General features: G+C 42.0%; 1 protein-coding gene across 1 annotated transcript in view; it reads right to left on the reverse strand.

The window, feature by feature from the left end:
- Window positions 1–15,421, reverse strand: part of LOC124032191 (synaptotagmin-6-like) — a 54,597-nt gene extending 39,176 nt beyond the window's left edge. Inside the window, exon 1 of the mRNA XM_046344389.1 lies at window positions 15,271–15,421. The gene's annotated coding sequence lies outside the window, so the exon portion shown is untranslated. The remainder of the gene's footprint in view (window positions 1–15,270) is intronic.
- Between the last annotated feature and the right edge of the window lie 8,378 nt (window positions 15,422–23,799).

Genomic DNA, 23,799 nt, shown 5'->3' on the forward strand with positions numbered 1-23,799 from the left:
ATGATGTCAGTTCGGTTGTCATCTGAGAGATTCTCATCAATGATAATATGACATAAACTCTACAGTGGAAATTCTACACATCAGAGTTATCGGATTCACATGGAATTGTTGTTCAATTTAAATGTTTGAATATGAAATTATTTGTGATGGGATGAAATGTGATTTTAGCTTCTAAAATGTGAGATCTGGGTTTTCATAAAATAGGGCACTGCTCACTCAGTGGCCCGCCCCTGTGAAGGGACATGGGCTATAAAACTTTTCAAACACGCCCTCCTCTCCCTTCCTATATCATGCCTTGACGACAATATAACCTCCTGTTCTGAGGACGTGAGGATGACGGTCTGATGTCAGAATGGTTCAGATAATAACTACAGAACGAAGCCAACATCAGCGTGAACTTTGGTGGCGAATGGTATGAACTTTGAACTCTTATTCACTACAGAAGTGATACCTCCTAGCCTTTGAGTTAGCAACAGTCGCTGCAAACAAGGGTTAGGAAGGAACAGACAGAGTATCCCGTCTACCACACAACGACGTTACTACAACGTATTCAATTACCAGCAAAGACATTCTTCAAAGGACAAAGGACTCGGTTGGGCAACACGGCCTTCCATCTACCACCAACCTACCGAAGCGCAGCTCAGAGTAAATATTTATTGCATTTTCTTTTTCCAAATCGGCGGTAATTTAGAATGCATAAGATACTGTATTTACAATGGCACAGCTTCACCCTTTGTTCCTCAGTCTTCCCGCTCTTTCACTCAAACCCAATTCCTTTTCTTTTGTGTATCTGTTCCGCCCGCGAGGGACGTTTTCCTTTATGACGTAATTTGTAATCAAGTTATGATTTAATTATGTGTATGTGTACTTCTGTGTGATTAGTTAGGTATTTAGTAAATAAATAATTAAACCCAATTTTGTATTGCTGATTCAAATTGTTAGCCAGGGTTCGTGCAGATAACCAAGAATTTACAACTTTCAGATGAGACTGAATTAAGATGACGATTAATATTGACTGCTATTGATGTAAAATATTACTAGGTCTTTAAGAATTTATTCGGAAGATAACAGCTCTATAAATATTATTTTGTGGAGCCAGACTCTCTAGTTAATTACATTTACATGATTAGCTCAATCAGGGAATATTACAGAGAGATTATTTTATAGAATAGCATGTCATATCACTTAATCCGGCATAGCCAAAGACACGACACAGCTATAAGAGCAAAGAAAAAATAAATAAACAACGAAAATCCGGTGTTTCTTTGTTAAACTGTTTTGTTATATTTCAGTCTTCGATGATGTATATGAAGTTTAATATTGGGATTCCAACTCAAAATGGACTACAATTCAACTCTATATCTGACATGGTACAGGTGTCTTCTTTTTCTTAAGCCCATAATCATGTGTGTTAGGTGTAAAGTATTGTTTCAAAGTAGATTTGTTTAAGACTACCAAGAATCACTCCATGTGACACTGATTTCAAATCAAATCATATCAAATTTATTTATATAGCCCTTCGTACATCAGCTGATATCTCAAAGTGCTGTACAGAAACCCAGCCTAAAACCCCAAACAGCAAGCAATGCAGGTGTAGAAGGAAAAACTCCCTAGGCTAGGAAAAACTCCCTAGAAAGGCCAAAACCTAGGAAGAAACCTAGAGAGGAACCAGGCTATGTGGGGTGGCCAGTCCTCTTCTGGCTGTGCCGGGTGAAGATTATAACAGAACATGGCCAAGATGTTCAAATGTTCATAAATGACCAGCATGGTCGAATAATAATAAGGCAGAACAGTTGAAACTGGAGCAGCAGCACAGTCAGGTGGACTGGGGACAGCAAGGAGTCATCATGTCAGGTAGTCCTGGGGCACAGTCCTAGGGCTCAGGTCCTCCGAGAGAGAGAGAGAAAGAAAGAGAGAATTAGAGAGAGCATATGTGGGGTGGCCAGTCCTCTTCTGGCTGTGCCGGGTGGAAATTATAACAGAACATGGCCAAGATGTTCAAATGTTCATAAATGACCAGCATGGTCGAATAATAGTAAGGCAGAACAGTTGAAACTGTAGCAGCAGCATGGCCAGGTGGACTGGGGACAGCAAGGAGTCATCATATCAGGTAGTCCTGGGGCATGGTCCTAGGGCTCAGGTCAGTTGAAACTGGAGAAGCAGCATGGCCAGGTGGACTGGGGACAGCAAGGAGTCATCATGTCAGGTAGTCCTGGGGCATGGTCCTAGGGCTCAGGTCCTCCGAGAGAGAGAAAGAAAGAAGGAGAGAATTAGAGAACGCACACTTAGATTCACACAGGACACCGAATAGGACAGGAGAAGTACTCCAGATATAACAAACTGACCCTAGCCCCTCGACACAAACTACTGCAGCATAAATACTGGAGGCTGAGACAGGAGGGGTCAGGAGACACTGTGGCCCCATCCGAGGACACCCCCGGACAGGGCCAAACAGGAAGGATATAACCCCACCCACTTTGCCAAAGCACAGCCCCCACACCACTAGAGGGATATATTCAACCACCAACTTACCATCCTGAGACAAGGCTGAGTATAGCCCACAAAGATCTCCGCCATGGCACAACCCAAGGGGGGGCGCCAACCCAGACAGGATGACCACAACAGTGAATCAACCCACTCAGGTGACGCACCCCCTCCAGGGACGGCATGAGAGAGCCCCAGTAAGCCAGTGACTCAGCCCCTGTGATAGGGTTAGAGACAGAGAATCCCAGTGGAAAGAGGGGAACCGGCCAGGCAGAGACAGCAAGGGCGGTTCGTTGCTCCAGAGCCTTTCCGTTCACCTTCCCACTCCTAGGCCAGACTGCACTCAATCATATGACCCACTGAAGAGATGAGTCTTCAGTAAAGACTTAAAGGTTGAGACCGAGTTTGTGTCTCTGACATGGGTAGGCAGACCGTTCCATAAAAATGGAGCTCTATAGGAGAAAGCCCTGCCTCCAGCTGTTTGCTTAGAAATTCTAGGGCCAATTAGGAGGCCTGCGTCTTGTGACCGTAGCGTACGTGTAGGTATGTACGGCAGGACCAAATCAGAGAGATAGGTAGGAGCAAGCCCATGTAATGCTTTGTAGGTTAGCAGTAAAACCTTGAAATCAGCCCTTGCTTTGACAGGAAGCCAGTGTAGAGAGGCTAGCACTGGAGTAATATGATCAAATTTTTTGGTTCTAGTCAGGATTCTAGCAGCCGTATTTAGCACTAACTGAAGTTTATTTAGTTCTTTATCCGGGTAGCCGGAAAGTAGAGCATTGCAGTAGTCTAACCTAGAAGTGACAAAAGCATGGATTAATTTTTCTGCATCATTTTTGGACAGAAAGTTTCTGATTTTTGCAATATTACGTAGATGGAAAAAAAGCTGTCCTCGAAATGGTCTTGATATGTTCTTCAAAAGAGAGATCAGGGTCCAGAGTAACGCCGAGGTCCTTCACAGATTTATTTGAGACGACTGTACAACCATTAAGATTAATTGTCAGATTCAACAGAAGATCTCTTTGTTTCTTGGGACCTAGAACAAGCATCTCTGTTTTGTCCGAGTTTAATAGTAGAAAGTTTGCAGCCATCCACTTCCTTATGTCTGAAGCACATGCTTATAGCGAGGGCAATTTTGGGGCTTCACCATGTTTCATTGAAATGTACAGCTGTGTGTCATCCGCATAGCAGTGAAAGTTAACATTATGTTTTCGAATAACATCCCCAAGAGGTAAAATATATAGTGAAAACAATAGTGGTCCTAAAACGGAACCTTGAGGAACACCGAAATTTACAGTTGATTTGTCAGAGGACAAACCATTCACAGAGACAAACTGATATCTTTCCGACAGATAAAATCTAAACCAGGCCAGAACATGTCCGTGTAGACCAATTTGGGTTTCCAATCTCTCCAAAAGAATGTGGTGATCGATGGTATCAAAAGCAGCACTAAGGTCTAGGAGCACGAGGACAGATGCAGAGCCTCGGTCCGATGCCATTAAAATGTAATTTACCACCTTCACAAGTGCCGTCTCAGTGCTATGATGGGGTCTAAAACCAGACTGAAGCATTTCGTATACATTGTTTGTCTTCAGGAAGGCAGTGAGTTGCTGCGCAACAGCCTTCTCTAAAATTTTTGAGAGGAATGGAAGATTCGATATAGGCCGATAGTTTTTTATATTTTCTGGGTCACGGTTTGGCTTTTTCAAGAGAGGCTTTATTACTGACACTTTTAGTGAGTTTGGTACACATCCAGTGGATAGAGAGCCGTTTATTATGTTCAACATAGGAGGGCCAAGCACAGGAAGCAGCTCTTTCAGTAGTTTAGTTGGAATAGGGTCCAGTATGCAGCTTGAAGGTTTAGAGGCCATGATTATTTTCATCATTGTGTCAAGAGATATAGTACTAAAACACTTGAGCGTCTCTCTTGATCCTAGGTCCTGGCAGAGTTGTGCAGACTCAGGACAACTGAGGTTTGGAGGAATACGCAGGTTTAAAGAGGAGTCCGTAATTTGCTTTCTAATAATCATAATCTTTTCCTCAAAGATGTTAATGAATTTATCACTGCTAAAGTGAAAGTCATCCTCTCTTGGGGAATGCTGCTTTTTAGTTAGCTTTGCGACAGTATCAAAAAGAAATTTTGGATCGTTCTTATTTTCCTCAATTAAGTTAGAAAAATAGGATGATCGAGCAGCAGTAAGGGCTCTTCGGTACTGCATGGTACTGTCTTTCCAAGCTAGTCGGAAGACTTCCAGTTTGGTGTGGCGCCATTTCCGTTCCAATTTTCTGGAAGCTTGCTTCAGAGCTCGGGTATTTTCTGTGTACCAGGGAGCTAGTTTCTTATGAGAGATGTTTTTAGTTTTTAGGGGTGCAACTGCATCTAGGGTATTGCGCAAGGTTAAATTGAGATCCTCAGTTAGGTGGTTAACTGATTTTTGTCCTCTGGTGTCCTTGGGTAGGCAGAGGAAGTCTGGAAGGGCATCAAGGAATCTTTGTGTTGTCTGTGAATTTATAGCACGACTTTTGATGCTCCTTGGTTGGGGTCTGAGCAGATTATTTGTTGCAATTACAAACATAATAAAATGGTGGTCAGATAGTCCAGGATTATGAGGAAAAACATTAAGATCCACAACATTTATTCCATGGGACAAAACTAGGTCCAGCGTATGACTGTGACAGTGAGTGGGTCCAGAGACATGTTGGACAAAACCCACTGAGTCGATGATGGCTCCGAAAGCCTTTTGGAGTGGGTCTGTGGACTTTTCCATGTCAATATTAAAGTCAACAAAGATTAGAATATTATCTGCTATGACTACAAGGTCCGATAGGAATTCAGGGAACTCAGTGAGAAACGCTGTATATGGCCCAGGAGGCCTGTAAACAGTAGCTATAAAAAGTTATTGAGTAGGCTGCATAGATTTCATGACTAGAAACTCAAAAGTCGAAAACATTTTTTTTTTTTGTAAATTGAAACTTGCTATCGTAAATGTTAGCAATACCTCCGCCTTTGCGGGATGCAACCTAGGTCGAGGCACAGACACGGTCTCAATGGTGATAGCTGAGCTGACTACACTGACTGTGCTAGTGGCAGACTCCACTATGCTGGCAGGCTGGCTAACAGCCTGCTGCCTGGCCTGCACCCTATTTCATTGTGGAGCTAGAGGAGTTAGAGCCCTGTCTATGTTGGTAGATAAGATGAGAGCACCCCTCCAGCTAGGATGGAGTCCGTCACTCCTCAGCAGGCTTGGTCCTGTTTGTGGGTGAGTCCCAGAAAGAGGGCCAATTATCTACAAATTCTATCTTTTGGGAGGGGCAGAAAACAGTTTTAAACCAGCGATTGAGTTGTGAGACTCTGCTGTAGAGCTCATCACTCCCCCTAACTGGGAGGGGGCCAGAGACAATTACTCGATGCGCTATGTTGCGCTTGGTGATCTCTGACTGTTTCATCCTAACATCATTGGTGCCGACGTGGATAGCAATATCTCTATACTCTCTACACTGGCCAGTTTTAGCTTTAGCCAGCACCATCTTCAGATTAGCCTTAACGTCGGTAGCCCATACAGTGTATGATCGCTGGATGATTCGTTTTAAGTCTAATACTGCGGGTAATGGAGTCGCCAATGACTAGAGTTTTCAATTTGTCAGAGCTAATGGTGGGAAGCTTCGGCATCTCAGACCCCGTAACGGGAGGAGTAGAGACCAGAGAAGACTCGGCCTCTGACCCCGACCCGCTGCTTAATGGGGAAAACCGGTTGAAAGTTTCTGTCGGCTGAATGAGCGACACCGGTTGAGCGTTCCTACAGCATTTCCTTCCAGAAACCGTGAGAAAGTTGTCCGGCTGCGGGGACTGTGCCAGGGGATTTATACTACTAGCTGTACTTACTGGTGGCACAGACGCTGTTTCATCCTTTCCTACACTGAAATTACCCTTGCCTAACGATTGCGTCTGAAGCTGGGCTTGTAGCACAGCTATCCTCGCCGTAAGAGTACAGCAACTGAAATTAGAAGGCATCATGTTAATGTTACTACTTAGCTTCGGCTGTTGGAGGTCCTGACGAATCGTGTCCAGATAAAGCGTCCGGAGTGAAAAAGTTGAGGAAAAAATAAATAAATATATGAACGCTAATTAAAAAGTGAAAACCGTAAAGTTGTCAGGTAGCAAAATAGGTTGGCAACAAAACGCACAGCAACTCGAAAACAAGCCTGATTTAGGTTCAGTTATCAAGAGGAAGAAGACAGAGGAGGCCCTCTGTCCAGTTATTTATTTGCTTTTGCCACGTAACCCCAAGCATCAATAATCAGAACCCACGGCTCAATCCAGGGAAAGCAGCTACTCTTCCTGGGATTCAGCAAAACTAAGGCAGTTTATACAATTTTAAAAACATTACAATACATTCACAACACACTGTGTGCCCTCAGGCCCTTACTCCACCACTACCACATACCTACATTACTAAATCCATGTGTATGTTATTGTGTGTGTGTGTGTGTGTGTGTGTGTGTGTGTGTGTGTGTGTGTGTGTGTGTGTGTGTGTGTGTGCGTGCGTGCGTGCGTGCGTGCGTGCGTGCGTGCGTGCGTGCGTGCGTGTGTGTGTGTGTGTGTGTGTGTGTGTGTGTGTGTGTGTGTGTGTGTGTGTGTGTGTGTGTGTGTGTGTGTGTGTGTTTGTGCGTGTGTGTGTGTGTGTGTGTGTGTAATAATGTGTCTGTGTTGCTTCACAGACCCTGCTGTTCCATAAGGTGTATTTTTATCTGTTTTTTAAATCTAATTTTACTGCTTGCATCAGTTACTTGATGTGGAGTAGAGTTCCATGTAGTCGTGGCTCTATGTAGTACTTTGTGCCTCCCATAGTCTGTTCTGGAATTGGAGACTGTGAAGAGACCTCTTGTGGCATGTCTTGTGGGGTATGCATGGGTGTCCGAGCTGTGTGCCAGTAGTTTAGACAGACAGCTCAGTACGCTCAACATGTCAATACCTCTCATAAATAAAAGTAGTGATGAAGTCAATCTCTCCTTCACTTTCAGCCAGAAGAGATTGACGTGCATATTATTAGGGCAGCCGTGCTGCCCTGTTCTGAGCCAATTGCAATTTTCCTAAGTCCTTTTTTTGTGGCACCTGACCACACAACTGAACAGTAGTCAAGTTGCGACAAAACTAGGGACTATAGGACCTGCCTTGTTGATAGTGTTGTTAAGGCAGGGCATCGCTTTATTACAGACAGACTTCTCCACATCTCAGCTAATACTGCATCAATATTGTTTGACCATGACCGTTTACAATTTAGCGTTACTCCAAGCAGTTTAGTCATCTCAACTTGCTAATTTTCCACATTTTTTATTACAATATTTAGTTGAGGTTTAGGGTTTAGTGAGTGTTTTGTTCCAAATACAATGCTTTTAGTTTTAGAAATATTTAGGGCTAACTTATTCCTTGCCACACACTCTGAAACTAACTGCAGCTCTTTCTTGAGTGCTGTCGCTGTAGTAGCTGATGTGTGTAGTGTTGAGTCATCCGCATACGTAGACACTCTGGCTTTACTCAAAGTCAGTAGCACGTCGTTAGTAAAAATTGAAAAAAGCAAGGAACCTAAACAGCTACCATGGGGAATTCCTTATTCTAACTGGATTATATTTGAGAGGCTTCCATTACAGAACACCCACTGTGTTCTGTTAGACAAGTAACTCTTTATCCATATTATAGCAGGGTGTGTAAAGCCATAACACATACATTTTTCCAGCAACAGACTATGATTGATAATGTCAAAAGCTGCACTGAAGTCTAACAAGACAGCCCCCACACTCATTTCATCATGAATTTCTCTCAGCCAATCATCAGTCATTTGTGTAAGTGTTGTGTTTGTTGAGTGTCCTTCCCCATAAGCATGCTGAAATTCTGTTGTCAATTTGTTTACTGTGAAATAGTATTGTATCTGGTCAAACACCTTTTTTTCCAGAAGTTTACTAAGGGTTGGTAACAGGCTGATTGGTCAGCTATTTGAGCCCGTAAAGGGGGCTTTACTATTTTGGGGTAGCGGAATGACTTTGCTCCCCTCCAGGCCTGAGCGAACACACTTTTATGTAGACTTAGATTGAAGAGATTGCAAATGGGAGTGACAATTTCATCCTCTATCATCCTCGTTCATTTTCCATTGAAGTTGTTAGACTCAGGTGGCTTGTCATTGTTGATAGACTACAATCTTTTTTTCACCTCTTCCACACTGACTTTACGGAATTCAAAAGAACATTTATTGTCTTTCATAATTTGGTCCACTATATTTTGGATGTGTAGTCAGCGTTTGTTACTGGCATGTCATCCCTAAGTTTGCATATCTTGCCAATGAAAAAGTCATTAAAGTAGTTTGCAATATCAGTGGGCATTGTGATGAATGAGCCATCTGATTCAATGAATGAAGGAGCCGAGTTGTCTTTTTTTCTCTCCAAAATGTTATTTAAGGTGCTCCAATGCTTTTTACTATCATTCTTTATATAATTTATATTTGATTCATATTGTAGTTAACTTTTCTTTTTTATTTAGTTTAGTCACATGATTTCTTAATTTGCAGTATGTTTGCCAATCTGTTGGTTTGCCAGACCTAAGTGAAATACCTTTTGCCTCATCCCTCTCAACCGTACAATTTTCAATTCCTCATCAATCCAAGGGGATTTAACCGTTTTTACAGTCGTTTTCTTAATTAGTAACTGGAATAAGTAGTTTCATAAATGCATCAAGTGCAGTGTCTGGTTGCTCTACATTACACACCACAGACCAGCAAATATGATTTATATCATCAACATATGAATCACTACAAAACTTATTGTATGACCTCTTATACACTATATTAGGCCCAGCCTTTGGAACTTTGGTTTTCCTAGATATGGCTATTATATTGTGATCACTACATGCTATGGATTTGGATACTGCTTTAAAGCAAATATCTGCAGCATTAGTAAAGATGTGATCAATACATGTTGAGGATTTAATTCCTGTGCTGTTTGTAACTGCCCTGGTAGGTTGACTGACAACCTGAACCAGGTTGCAGACACTGGTTACAGTTTGAAGTTTTTTCCTGAGTGGGCAGCTTCATGACAGCCAGTCAATATTTAAATGACACAGAAAATATACTTCTCTGTTGATATCACATACTGTACATTATCAAGCATTTCACACATATTATCCAGATACTGCCTGTTAGCACTTTGTGGTCTATAGCAGCTTCCCACAAGAATAGGTTTTAGGTGAGGCAGCTGAACCTGTAACCATATTACTTCAAAAGTATTTAACATTAGATCGTCTCTAAGCTTTACAAGAATGTGCTTCTGAACACCAATGCCCCTAAGATCATGTACATTTGATGCGGCATTATGACGACTCATTGTCACAATGGTAGGGATTAACTGAGCTGGTCTTGGATCATTATCATACCAGTCATTGTTTCAATGCAGCCTTGAAATACGAGTTCAAAAGCCAAGATGATTTGGTGGAGAACTACATGCGATATCATTGTATGCAGACATTTGACTGTATTTATCTGAACCAGCACATTATTTTGCAACTGTTATGGTGCTCTATAAGGAGTCAGAGTGAATTGGGAGAAAACAGAAATAATGCCCATTTCTAATTATGAATTCTCAAGCTTGGGTGGCAGGTAGCCTACTGGATAGAGCGTTGGACTAGTAACTGAAAGGTTGCAAGATCAAATCCCTGCAATGACAAGGTAAAAATCTGTTGTTCTACTGCTGAGCATGGCAGTTAACCCACTGTTCCTAGGCTGCCATTGAAAATAAGAATTTGTTCTAAACTGACTTGACTAGCTAAATGAAGGATAAAAAAAAATAAAAGCTTGGAAAGTAGATTTAAGTGGAAATGGACAAAGATACATGGGTTTATTGATCATTTACAATTTGGAGGAGGCCTATAAAATCTACTTCAGTTCCCTCCACTAATATTGGCACCCTTGGTAAATATAAACAAAAATAATTGTGAAAAATGGCTTTGCTGTTTATCCTCTTGTTCTTTCATTTAAAAAAATTCACAAAAATGAATTAAAATTGATGTGAAATAAATGCGATAAATATTTTTCCACAAAACATGCGCCCCAATTATTGGCACCACTAAAAATGCTTATGAGTCAATTCTAACTGAAGTATATTCCCATTCATATTTTACTTTTTTAAGTTCACCTGACTGATTACGAACACTTAAGTGGTAAGCCATGACCTCCTGTTTCACTGGAGTTTAAATATGATGTGACACACAGGCCAAGTTCCCATAGTCATCCATCACTATGGGGAAAGACCCGAGACTACAGTAATGATATGCGACTAAAAGTTGTTGAGCTGCACAAGTCAGGAAATGGCTATAAGAAAATAGCTCAACGGTTAAAAACGGCCATTTCCTCAATCAAGTTTAAAGCAACTAGAGATGTTAACAATCAGCCTGGAAGAGGACGTGTGTCTTTATTGACCCCACACACAGTGAGGAGGATAGTTAGAGTGGCCAAAAAATCTTCAATAATCACAACTGGAGAATTGCAGATAGTAGTTGGGTCTTGTGGTCAGAAAGTCTCCAAATCTACGATCAGACATAACAGTACATAACCACAAGTTGTATAGGAGTGTTGCCGTAAAAAAAAACATTTGCTGTCATCAAACAACAAACTCAAGCACCTACAGTTTGCCAAACGTAATTGGAACTTTCAATGGGACTGGGTTCTATGGTAAGATGAGACCAAAATAGAGCTTTTTGGAAACAAACACCAGAGGTGGGTTTGGCATAGACAGAAAGATAGCCATGCAGAAAAGTACCTCATCCCCACTGTGAAGTATCGTGGTGGATCTTTGATGTTGTGGGGCTGTTTATCTTCCAAAGGCCCTGGACAACTTTTTAGAATACATGGTATCATGGACTCCATCAAATACCAGCAGATATTACATCGAAACCTGACTGCCTCTATTATGAAGCTTAAACTGGGCTGTGGTTGGATCTTTCAGCAGGACAATGATCCTAAGCACACCTCAAAATCAACACAAAAATGGTTCACTGACCACAGAATCAAGGTTTTGCCATGGCCATCCCAGTCCCCTGACCTAAACCCCATAGAAAACCTGTGGGATGAGCTGAAGAGGAGAGTCCACAAGCGTGGACCTCGGAATCTGAAGGATCTGGAGAGAATCTGTGTGGAGAAATGGTCTCAGATCATTAAAATGCAAATCAATTTATATCATTTTTGACATGCGTTTTTCTGGATTTTTGTTGTTGTTATTCTGTCTCTCACTGTTCAAATAAACCTACCATTAAAATTATAGACTGATCATTTCTTTGTCAGTGGGAAAACGTACAAAATCAGCAGGGGATCAAATGCTTTTTCTCTCTCACTGTATGCTGAACATGTTCATATTTGCTTCTACAACCTTAGACATAAATTACTGTAATTCAAGATAATCCATAGGATTTACTAAACTCCTGCCAGAATGCATTTAAAGCACCCAGAAAAGTCACATCTCTGTTGGAGATGCAGAAAACAAAAAGGAACCCTATTACATATGCTGTGGTCCTGTTACATATGCTGTGGTCCTGTTACATATGCTGTGGTCCTGTTACATATGCTGTGGTCCTGTTACATATGCTGTGGTCCTGTTACATATGCTGTGGTCCTGTTACATATGCTGTGGTCCTGTTACATATGCTGTGGTCCTGTTACATATGCTGTGGTCCTGTTACATATGCTGTGGTCCTGTTACATATGCTGTGGTCCTGACACCATTTTGGGATAATGTCTGTACTAACATGTCATTGTGCACTTTATATCCATCCATATCCACGATTATGTCTGTTGGGAAATATCAATATCAAACAATGTTTTGGTGTAGGTGTAATTGCTGCAAAAAAAATGTATAGCTTTCAATTGGAAAGTATCATACTCACTGTCAGTAATGAACTGGAGGGCTGAACTATGTAGTTACATTCCATTAGATTCACAGTCTAATGGAATGTAACTAAGCAAAATAAAATGCATATTTGATCTAATCTGGAAACCTTGCATTGACCATCTTGAGATGTATGACATTTCCCTACAGACAGAATCGCGTTTGAATGATCAATGTATATTTGCTACGTTCAAGGACAGGTGTGGGCATGTTGTGGTGTGTATTGGGTGAAGTGGTTGTGTTGTTTTTGTGTGATGTTGTTTCTGTTTTTTCATGTTTATATCTTTTTTTAAAGAAGTGAACAAATTAGTCATAAAACATGCTGCTTGAAGAAAATCATACCATCCATCCCCTGTTTTCTGCTTCGGGAGTGAGAGAGAGAGAGTGAGAAACAGAGAAACAGAGGCAGAGAGAGAGAAGAGACCCCTGAGGTCATCCTAATCAACCTCAATCATGTCACGGCTGCTGCCTGCCTGCACACACGCCGCCCGCCTCCTGCTTGGCTCGTAGGGTCTAGTCTTTGGCAGAAAACTGATAAGGCTGGAAAGGATTTGTTCAGTTTAGGCTCCCTCCTACTGCTGTATACTGCTGGGGACAGAGTGACAGACAGCCTGGAACAGCACCATAGGAACAGGTGAAGGGATGCAGGGGACCCAGAGATAGAACAACCTAATCTCTATGGGGGACCAACATCTACCACAGAGATGCATTCAATCACCATCACTCATCACTGAATGCTCAGCCAGCCACAAACAATGTAAAGTGATTTGATGTTGGCTGAAAAATTATTTATGAACCCAATCCACTGCAACACCAGATCCTCTGCCAATACCAATACAATTCATGTAAGTTTTCAGTTATGAATACCTTCCTCCAATAACTACTACTGTATATCCTAATGCACATTGAACTATTGAATGATTTTCTGTCTGATTTGTGTTGTACAGTACAGATGAAAGGAAACAAATGGTTCCCTGGTGTGTCTCACATTAGCTTGGCAGCAGACAGGGAGCGTTAATCAAAGGGACAGACAGAGCCGTGATCCATCCACTAAGGATTGATGATGAAACCCATGTGAGCTAGCCACAGAGAACATGAGGTAACTACCTACCTGATGGGACTGGGAGGTAACGCTCTGGAGACACCTGGGACTCACCTGACTCTGTGCTGCACATTTCATGCTACACAGCTAAATGTGTACCCCTGATACCGTACTGTTGTACAGGACCACTGACTACATTGTCATATAGATAGACGTGACATAAAACACCAGAGACATTGACTACACAGTTATAAAGATACAAGATACTGTAAACATAAGAGATATACACAAGTTACAAACAGAACCAGTCAAAAGTTTGGACACATCTACTAAGTAAAGGGTTTTTCTGTTTTCTGTATTTTTACTATTTTCTAAATTGCAGAATAATAGTGAAGACATCAAAACTATGAAATAGCACAGATGGAATCATGTAGTAACCAAAAAATGTATTTTAGATTTTAGATTCTTCAAAGTAGCCACCCTTTGCCTTGGTGACAGCTTTGTACACTCTTGGCATTCTCTCAACCAGCTTCACCTGGAATGGTTTTCCAACAGTCTTGAAGGAGTTCCCACATATGCTGAGCACTTGTTGGCTGCCTTTCCTTCACTCTGCGGTCCAATTCATCCCAAATAATCTCAATTGGATTGAGGTCAGGTGATTGGGGTGGCCAGATCATCTGATCTAGCACTCCATTACTCTCATTCTGTGGAAGAGCTATTTGACCAAGAACAAGAGTAATGGAGTGCTGCATCAGATGATCTGGCCTACACAATCACCCGACCTCAACCCAATTGAGATGGTTTGGGATGAGTTGGACCATATAGCGAAGGAAAAGCAAGGACCAAGTGCTCAACATATGTAGGAACTCCGTCAAGACTGTTGGAAAAACATTCCAGGTGAAGCTGGTTGAGAGAATGCCAAGAGTGTGCAAAGCTGTCACCAAGGCAAAGGGTGGCTACTTTGAAGAATCTAAAAATATATTTTGATTTGTGTAACACTTTTTTGATTACTACATGATTCCATATGTTATTTTATAGTTTCAATGTCTACAATGTAGAAAATAGTAGAAATAAAGAAAAACCCTTGAATGAATAGGCGTGTCCAAACTTTTGACTGGTACTGTACAGCATATACAAGAGGCATAAAACAAAGTCAAGATTTTGACAAATTGACTAGAGTTGCAAAGCTTCACATTGGAATTGACTGAGGCAGAAGTGGGAAAAAAGATGCGGCCAAAAAGTGTGGCAACAGAAAATCATTCTTATCAAATATTTACACAGTGATTCATAAATGATACAGAAGAGTAATCCAGCAACAGATACTCTTAGAAAGAGAAACTCAGACACTGATTTGACACTGGTGAGATAGAAATAGTGGCAAAACATAATCAACACTTGAGCAGAGAGGAAGGAGTCTGTCACTGCTTAAAAAGATCAGAGGATCATCCCCACTTTGATGACGCACACACACACGCTTACACACCACCACAACACACACATGCACACACTCGTGCACATACACACGCACACAGCCACACGCATACACAATTTAATTATGCAACAATAATGAACTTGAACCATTCAGCAAACAAAAGCCAGAGGTGTGCCATCCGTCTGCCTGCCTCTGAGACCAAAGCATCACACAAACAAGACAGGGCTTTCTCTCTCTTCTCATCCCCCACAAACTAACAACCTGTTTCCCACACAGCCACATCATGAGAGAAAATAACCTGGAGAAATCAATGATCAAAGGAAAGAAAGAGCTCAAAGCAACAGATTTTCACCAACTGATCCAATATAAAGTGACAGCTTGTACTCACCGGTGACTGGCTCTCTCACTATGTTTCCATGTTCCCTCTCTCTCTCGCTCTCTCTCTCTCGCTCTCTCGCTCTCTCTCTCTCTCTCTCTCTCTCTCTCTCTCTCTCTCTCTCTCTCTCTCTCTCTCTCTCTCTCTCTCTCTCTCTCTCTCTCTCTCTCTCTTTCTTTCTTTCTTTCTCTCTTTATCTTTCACTCTCTCTCTCTCTCTCTCTTTCTTTCTTTCTTTCACTCTCTCTCACTCTCTCTTCTTCACTTACTCCCTCTCTCTAACTCTTACTCTCGATCCTCTCCCTCGCTAGCTCTTAGACAGAATGAGCTTCCACTGCACTCAGGAACTCTGTTTCTATGGGGGCGAGGCGAGAGCAAGCCAGCCAGCAGGATACTGTACTGTAGCAAATGTTTAGGGGCAGATACGTCCTCACGCAGTTCCAGAGCAGTTACAACCGCTTCACAAATAGCCTCTCCGCTAATCCCTGTTGTGGTGAAACACCCCCAAACCACTTCACTTCACTATCACATACAGGTGTAGGATCTGAATTTGATCACCCTGTGATGCAAGAAATGTAATACTTGTAGTGTGTTTGAGGTTTAAAAATGCTTCAGAAGTTTGTAATTTCCACTTTGAAATTGCAGGCTTGATGTAACAACACATACAAAATGATCCATTAATTATAATCCACATAATAATTCACATTTCCTGTTGCTGCAGGATTATTTTCCTGCTGTAGCAAACTGGCTCAAATTAAGATCTACACCTGTAGTGGTGTGTATGTAAGTGGAGACTAGATGTGGATGTGCATGCTGCGGGGGACAGAGAGGGAGAAAACATAACATAATATACACTCTGTAAATACTGTAATACTGTAAATACTGTAAATAATATAATACTGTAATACTGTAATACTTTAATACTGTACTACGTAATACTGTAAATACTGTAATACTGTATATACAGTAACACTGTAAATACTGTAAATACTGTAAGTAGTCTGTATGTTTTCTACAGAAAATATGCACAACAAAAGAGAGAGGAAGACATGTATAAGTTTAGAAGGCATGAATATTAATAAAGCAGACATTCCTCCTCGTTAATATTTTTTTAAAGGTGAGTAGATAACAGATCCACCAAAGGTTTGTTTTATTTTCAGATTGAGATTAAGCAAATTTGTTCGACGGAAGATAAAATGTATTATTTATGATGCTGCGAATACAAAACTATGGCTTTGTTTCCCTAGAGTGTTCTAAAATCTACTGCAAGGAACACAATCAAAATGAATACAACATTGATGTAATATACTTGGGAGAAATTGTGCCTCAGTCTGCAGCTATAGCTATGTCTGAGGTCAGGCGATATTGCAGCACAATCTAGCACATACAGACAGACAGAGAGAGAGAGAGAGAGAGAGAGAGAGAGAGAGAGAGAGAGAGAGAGAGAGAGAGAGAGAGAGAGAGAGAGAGAGAGAGAGAGAGAGAGAGATAGCAATACCTCCTAGCCTCCCCCTCTCTGTCTAGATTACCATCAGTTTATATCCTCATCTGCCTTCAGCAGCCTAGATGCAGTCATCTCTGTACACAGAGAAGCACCCTGACCAGCCATCAGCCTAGATGCAGTCATCTCTGCACACAGAGAAGCACCCTGACCGGCCAACAGCCTAGATGCAGTCCTCTCTGCACACAGAGAAGCACCCTGACCAGCCAACAGCCTAGATGCAGTCCTCTCTGTACACAGAGAAGCACCCTGACCAGGCCATCAGCCTAGATGCAGTCCTCTCTGCACACAGAGAAGCACCTGACCAGCCAACAGCCTAGATGCAGTCCTCTCTGTACATAGAGAAGCACCCTGACCAGCCAACAGCCTAGATGCAGTCCTCTCTGCACATAGAGAAGCACCCTGACCGGCCAACAGCCTAGATGCAGTCCTCTCTGCAAGCAGAGAAGCACCCTGACCAGCCAAAAGCCTAGATGCAGTCCTCTCTGCACACAGAGAAGCAACCTGACCAGCCAACAGCCTAGATGCAGTCCTCTCTGCACACAGAGAAGCAACCTGACCAGCCAACAGCCTAGATGCAGTCCTCTCTGCAACCCTGACCAGCCAACAGCCTAGATGCAGTCCTCTCTGCACACAGAGAAGCACCCTGACCAGCCAACAGCCTAGATGCAATCCTCTCTGTGCACAGAGAAGCACCCTGACCAGCCAACAGCCTAGATGCAGTCCTCTCTGCCCACAGAGAAGCACCCTGACCAGCCAACAGCCTAGATGCAGTCCTCTCTGCACACAGAGAAGACACCTGACCAGCCAACAGCCTAGATGCAGTCCTCTCTGCACACAGAGAAGCACCCTGACCAGCCAACAGCCTAGATGCAGTCCTCTCTGCACACAGAGAAGCACCCTGACCAGCCAACAGCCTAGATGCAGTCCTCTCTGCACACAGAGAAGCAACCTGACCAGCCAACAGCCTAGATGCAGTCCTCTCTGCAAGCAGAGAAGCACCCTGACCAGCCAACAGCCTAGATGCAGTCCTCTCTGCACACAGAGAAGACACCTGACCAGCCAACAGCCTAGATGCAGTCCTCTCTGCACACAGAGAAGCACCCTGACCAGCCAACAGCCTAGATGCAGTCCTCTCTGCACACAGAGAAGCACCCTGACCAGCCAACAGCCTAGATGCAGTCCTCTCTGCCCACAGAGAAGCACCCTGACCAGCCAACAGCCTAGATGCAGTCCTCTCTGCACACAGAGAAGACACCTGACCAGCCAACAGCCTAGATGCAGTCCTCTCTGCACACAGAGAAGCACCCTGACCAGCCAACAGCCTAGATGCAGTCCTCTCTGCACACAGAGAAGCAACCTGACCAGCCAACAGCCTAGATGCAGTCCTCTCTGCACACAGAGAAGCAACCTGACCAGCCAACAGCCTAGATGCAGTCCTCTCTGCACACAGAGAAGCAACCTGTCCAGCCAACAGCCTAGATGCAGTCCTCTCTGCACAGAGAAGCAGAGCCTAAGCACCCTCCTCTCTGACACAGCCAAACAGCCTGGATGCAGTCCTCTCTGCACACAGAGAAGCAACCTGACCAGCCAACAGCCTAGATGCAGTCCTCTCTGCCAACAGCCTAGATGCACACAGAGAAGCAACCCTGACCATCACACAGAGAAGCACCCTGACCAGCCAACAGCCTAGATGCAGTCCTCTCTGCACACAGAGAAGCACCCTGACCAGCCAACAGCCTAGATGCAGTCCTCTCTGCACACAGAGAAGCAACCTGACCAGCCAACAGCCTAGATGCAGTCCTCTCTGCACACAGAGAAGCACCCATTCCAGCCAACAGCCTAGATGCAGTCCTCTCTGCACACAGAGAAGCAACCTGTCCAGCTAACAGCCTAGATGCAGTCCTCTCTGCACACAGAGAAGCAACCTGACCAGCCAACAGCCACAGTGAAGACGGCTTGCAATCAATGAAATACCCAACTACATAACGAAGACGTGTAAAGATTAATCTGATTTAAAGATTTATCATGTTGATATGCAAAATGATACAGTTGGCAGGTGCTCAATGGGACTCTGAAATATACATGTACAGAGCCTTCAAAAAATATTCCTACCCCTTGACTTTTTCCACATTTTGTTGTGTTACAGCCTGAATTCAAAATGGATTAAAAGTATATTTTTCTGACGTATCTGCACAGAATACTCCAGAATGACAAAGTGAAAACATGTTTTCAGACATTTTTGCATATGTACTGAAAATGAAATACAGAAATATCACATTTAGGTAAGTGTTCACACCCCTGAGTCAATACGTTTTAGAAGAACCATTGACAGCAATTACAGGTTTGAGTATTTCTGGGTATCGAAGAACTTTCCACACCTGGAACGTGCAACATTTGCCCATGATTTAAGGTCTGTCAAATTGATTGTTGATCATTGCTAATCTGTACAGGCTTCCTTCTTTTCACTCTGTCAATTAGGTTGATATTGTGGAGTAGCTACAATGTAGTTGATCCATCCTCCGTTTTCTCCTATCACAGCCATTAAACTCTGTAATTGTTTTAAAGTCACCATTGGCCTCATTGTGAAATCTGAGCGGTTTCCTTCCTCTCCGGCAATTGAGTTAGGACGAACACCTGTATCTTTAGTGACTGGGTGTATTGATACACCATCCAAAGTGTAATTAATAACTTCACCATGCTCAAAAAGTGATTCAACTTCTGCTTTTTTTTTACCCACCTACCAATAGGTTCCCTTCTTTGCGAGGTATGGACAGTGTATTAATAGAAAAATGTGTGTACAGCAGTAGTTACAGGATGAGCCTTGACTAGAATACATTATATACGTACATATGAAGTAGGTAAAACAGTATATAAACATTATTAAAGTGACCAGTGTTCAATGACTATGTGCATAGGGCAGCAGTCTCAGGGTAGAGTACTGGGTGGTAAGCCGGCTAATAACAGTGACTAAAGTTCATGGCAGGGTACTGGGCGGAGGCCGGCTAGTGGTGACTATTTAACAGTCTGATGGCCTGGAAGCGGGGTGAACAGGCCATGGCTGGAGTGGCTGAGGTCCTTGATGATCTTATTGGCCTTGCTGTGTCACCAGGTGCAGTAGATGTCCTGGGGGACAGGCAGTGTGCCCCCGGTGATGCGTTGGGACAGCATCAATCTTTGTAGAGCTCTGCTGTTGCAGACGGTGCAGTTGCTGTATCAAGCTGTGATGCTCTCAATAGTGCATCTGTAGAGGGTCTTAGGGGTCAAGACAGATAAATACAACCTCAGGATATGCGGTCGCGGTGTCGGCTTGAGGGGAAATATACATGGTCGTGATGATGACCGAAGAGAATTCTCTCCGGTGGTAATGCAGTCGGCATTTGATAGTGAGGTATTCCATATCGGGAGAACAAAAGGACTTAAGTTCCTGTATGTTACCACAGTCACACCATGAGTAGTTAATCATGAAACATAATGCACAATGCACCTCTAACTGAGACAGCTCAAAGCAAATCGAAGAAATATGTTATACTGTGTGACAAAGAAATATGTGTGTCAAATGTGCTATTGTAGTACAAATGTATTGTATTACAAAAACTATTCATGACAGAGAAGTTCAAAAGAGCAGGGATCTTATGACAGCGAGCTGATAGCAGCTGGACAGACACTTGACAGGGCAGCGAGGGCACGACAGTGTGTTTGAAGTGATAGGTCAACATCAAAGCTGAGTCAGTCCAAAGGTAGAATATTCTAGAATTTTGTAGGTTTGGTACACTTGTAGTGTGTTCTAAATCTATGTACATACAAAAATGGTTATATCACTTGCTTCCTATATGACACCCAAATGCTTCTATATAGAGCCCTTGAAGGCTCTGGTACAGTATATAGGACTTTTTCTGAAAAAGGTTCTTACATTTAAACTGAAGAACCACATTGGGTCTAAATAGCCACAAAAGGGTTCTATATAACCTTTCAGGGTGCCGTATATGAAGTATTCATCCGATATTGAAAAACGTTCCTAGAATAGATTTCATCTGTTCTTTAAAGGTTCCCAGAATGTTTCATTCGGTTGTGGGAACCTTCTGGTGAGAGCATTGTGGGGACATCACAAAAGATATGTTCCCAAACCACAAAAACTGTGGTTTGGGAACAAGAATGTTCCTAGTCTGTTCTTTAGAGGTTGCTATAAAAATAAAAATAAATGATATTCACACAACATACATTTTACCTTGTCTGGAGGTCCTCAGAACATTTCAAGAACATTTACAAAATGTTATACTTAAGATTTACCTAATATTACTGCAACATTCTCACCATGCATATTTGTAGCTCCTTAAAGTTAAGGAAAAAGATTGGAATACATCCCCATTATGTTTCTCTCCAGATACATATGGTATTTATATTTTATTCATAGGACATTTCAACAGCATTTAATCATACAAACACAACTAAATGTTTTTACTCTTATGTTGTCAACTTGCACATTATTTCAATCATAGGACATTCGAGCAGCATTTATTGATACAGACACAACAATATTTTTTCAAATTTAATTTGTTAACAATCTGTACATTATATAATTCATAAGTCATTTGAACAGCATTTAATCATATAAACACATACATATTTTTTACACTTCATATATTGACAATGTGCACATGGTGGGGTTAAACCTACAATGTTTGGTTCCCGAGCCAGGTCTTTAATCCTCTGCCCCAGATCATGAAAATGCTGGAGGAAACAGGTAGAAAATTATCTATATCCACAGTAAAATGAGTCCTATGTCGACATAATCTGAAAGGCCGCTCAGCAAGGAAGAAGCCACTGCTCCAAAACCGCCATAAATAAGCGAGACTACGGTTTGCAACTGCTAATGAGGACAAAGATTGTACTTCTTGGAGAAATCCACAAGCTTCCACAAGCTTCCCACAATATGTTGGTGAATTTTGGCCCATTCCTCCTGACAGAGCTGGTGTAACTGAGTCAGGTTTGTAGGCCTCCTTGCTCGCACACGCTTATTCAGTTCTGCCCACAAATTTTCTATAGGGTTGAGGTCAGGACTTTGTGATGGCCAATTCAATACCTTGACTTCATTGTACTTTGGAAGTATGCTTGGGGTCATTGTCCATTTGGAAGATCCATTTGCAGCCAAGCTTTAACTTCCTGACTGATGTCTTGAGATGTTGCTTCAATATATCCACATAATTTTCCCTCCCTCATGATGCCCTCTATTTTGTGAGATGCACCAGTTCCTCCTGCAGCAAAGCACCCCCACAACATGATGCTGCCACACCCGTGCTTCATGGTTGGGATGGTATTCTTCGGCTTGCAAGCTTCCCCCTTTTTCCTCCAAACATAACGATGGCCATTATGGCCAAACTGTTCTATTTTTGTTTCATCAGACCAGAAGACACTTCTGCAAAAAGTACGATCTTTGTCCCCATGTGCAGTTGCAAACCATAGTCTGGCTTTTTTTATGGTGATTTTGGAGCAGTGGCTTCTTCCTTGCTGAGCGGCCTTTCAGGTTATGTCGATATAGGACTCGTTTTACTGTGGATATAGATACTTTTGTACTTGTTTTCTCCAGTATCTTCACAAGGTCCTTTGCTGTTGTTCTGGGATTGATTTGCACTTTCGCACCAAAGTACGTTAATCTCTAGGAGACAGAACGCATCTCCTTCCTGAGTGGTATGACGGCTGTGTGGTCCCATGGTGTTTATACTTGCATACTATTGTTTGCACAGATGAACGTGGTACCTTCAGGTGTTTGGAAATTGATCCCAAGGATGAACCAGACTTGTGGAGGTCTACAATTTTTTTTTCTGAGGTCTTGGCTGATTTCTTTTGATTTTCCCATGATGTCAAGCAAAGAAGCACTGAGTTTGAAGGTAGGCCTTGAAATATATCCACAGGTACATCTCCAATTGACTCAAATTATGTCAATTAGCCTATCGGAAGCTTCTAAAGCCATGACATAATTTCCTGGAATTTTGCAAGCTATTTAAGGGCACAGTCAACTTGGTGTATGTAAACTTCTGACCCGCTGGAATTGTGATACAGTGAATTATAAGTGAAATAATCTGTCTGTAATCAATTGTTGGAAAAATTACTTGTGTCATGCACTAAGTAGACATCCTAACCGACTTGCCAAAACTATAGCTTGTTAACAAGAAATGTGTGGAGTGGTTGAAAAATTAGTTTTAATGACTCCAACCTAAGTGTATGTAAACTTCCGACTTCAACTGTTTGTGAAAACGGCAGATTTCTAAGTTTTGTAGAAAGATGTATAAAGTACAAAAATAAACAAAACAGTGATTTTCAAAGATTATGAGATTCACGGTGATGAGGGACCAAGAAAATACCTTCCCTTTTCCTAGAACTCGTTGCAAGTTTTGAAAATCACTTTTGTTTTTATACTTTTAATACTACTCTGTGATGTCACAGAGAAGCATTTTTTTTCGGGTCCTTTCTTCTCATCCTTTTAACCACAGACCATAGAAACGCGTTGTTTTCACATATGTAGACACTGGTTTGTGCTGGAAATGATGAGTATGAGGTTGAATAGTGGTGGAATTGCCCATGAATTCTCTCTGAGCACAAACCCCCTTAGATGAATGCTCTAATTATGTTTAGATCAATTCATATTACTCGTTGAATTATCCATTGTATAAATTATAAAATGTTCCTACATGTATGCTATGTGCATTGATTTCATACAATGACAGTATATTTGTCATTCTTATATGTCTTCTTCCAAGTCTGTGTCTTCAATTACTGCCTTGATTTAGAATCAAAATAATTTAGCTAATGTTACATTTTCGATGTGAACATAATCTTACATTTATATATTAATCCCTTTCTCTTAATTGGGATAAATAATATTTAACTCCTGTGGTGTTTTAGGCTTAACCCCTTTACCCTTCTTCAAGTTTGAATTCTGATGAGGGTGAATGGTTTGACAGAAAGAGACAGGGTTTCATGTTAAAAAATTATGGATAATGAGGACAGACATACGGGGTAAGAGGAACGAGGATTGTCGGA

Source organism: Oncorhynchus gorbuscha, linkage group LG03 (assembly GCF_021184085.1).
Source record: "Oncorhynchus gorbuscha isolate QuinsamMale2020 ecotype Even-year linkage group LG03, OgorEven_v1.0, whole genome shotgun sequence".
Classification (NCBI taxonomy): Eukaryota; Metazoa; Chordata; class Actinopteri; order Salmoniformes; family Salmonidae; genus Oncorhynchus; species Oncorhynchus gorbuscha.